General features: G+C 66.6%; 1 protein-coding gene across 5 annotated transcripts in view; it reads left to right on the forward strand.

The window, feature by feature from the left end:
* The first annotated feature begins 200 nt into the window (after nucleotides 1-200).
* Nucleotides 201-431, forward strand: part of CAPN10 (calpain 10) — a 22467-nt gene continuing 22236 nt past the window's right edge. For 4 of the 5 annotated variants that reach the window (XM_026650100.1, XM_026650103.1, XM_026650104.1 and 1 more), the window contains exon 1: nucleotides 201-253. The gene's annotated coding sequence lies outside the window, so the exon portion shown is untranslated. Of the gene's footprint in view, nucleotides 272-431 lie in introns of all 5 variants that reach the window. The other variant, XM_026650101.1, reaches the window with a different exon arrangement.

Consider the following 431-nt stretch of genomic DNA (forward strand, 5'->3'; position numbering starts at 1 on the left):
TACCCCACGAAGGGGGGGGTGGTAGAGAGAGCCCACTGGCACTGCATGCTGGGGGCTGTAGTCTTTCTGTCCCGCGGTGCATGCTGGGATCGGTAGTTCGCCGGCCCCTCTTGGGGAGCTAGGATCAGGCGTCTCTGCCGAGAGGGTTTATAATTGGTTGTACACTGTCACGTGCTCCGATCCTTGCTCCTGGTTGGCTGGTGGTCCAGTCGGCTGCCTCCGGACCGGGTAGAGCGGGCCGGATGTAGCCCAGGTAACGGGCCGGCAGCGGGTGGGTCCTGGGATGGGAGCTGAGAGCCCGGGGCGGGCGCTGGGTTGTGGGAAGGGAACCCTGAAGGGAGGGGATGTGAATGGTCTGTTGTGGGGAGGGGAGCGGCTGTGGGGGGGAGGGGTCGGGGGCAGGGGTCTGGGAGAGGTTGGGGGGGGAGCGG

The sequence above is a fragment of the Terrapene carolina genome, unplaced genomic scaffold (genome assembly GCF_002925995.2).
Source record: "Terrapene carolina triunguis isolate 2854851 unplaced genomic scaffold, T_m_triunguis-2.0 Scaffold88, whole genome shotgun sequence".
Classification (NCBI taxonomy): domain Eukaryota; kingdom Metazoa; phylum Chordata; order Testudines; family Emydidae; genus Terrapene; species Terrapene triunguis.